Source organism: Eimeria mitis, genomic scaffold, assembly GCF_000499745.2.
Source record: "Eimeria mitis Houghton genomic scaffold, Emh_scaff1256, whole genome shotgun sequence".
NCBI classification, from domain to species: domain Eukaryota; phylum Apicomplexa; class Conoidasida; order Eucoccidiorida; family Eimeriidae; genus Eimeria; species Eimeria mitis.
The window spans coordinates 12,233-12,475 of NW_013568464.1; positions in this window are offsets into that span (position 1 = coordinate 12,233).

Genomic DNA, 243 nt, shown 5'->3' on the forward strand with positions numbered 1-243 from the left:
CATGTGTTATAGGTTTAGGGTTTAGGGTTTAGGGTTTAGGGTTTACATGTGTTGTAGGTTTAGGGTTTAGGGTTTAGGTGTTTTTTTCTAGGGTTTAGGGTTTAGGGTTTTAGGTTTATTGTTTATTGTTTATTTAGGGTTTATTGTTTATTTTTTATTCTTTATAATGTGCTATTGAGGGTTTAGGGTTTAGGGTTTAGGGTTTAGGGTTTAGGGTTTAGGGTTTAGGGTTTAGGGTTTGTG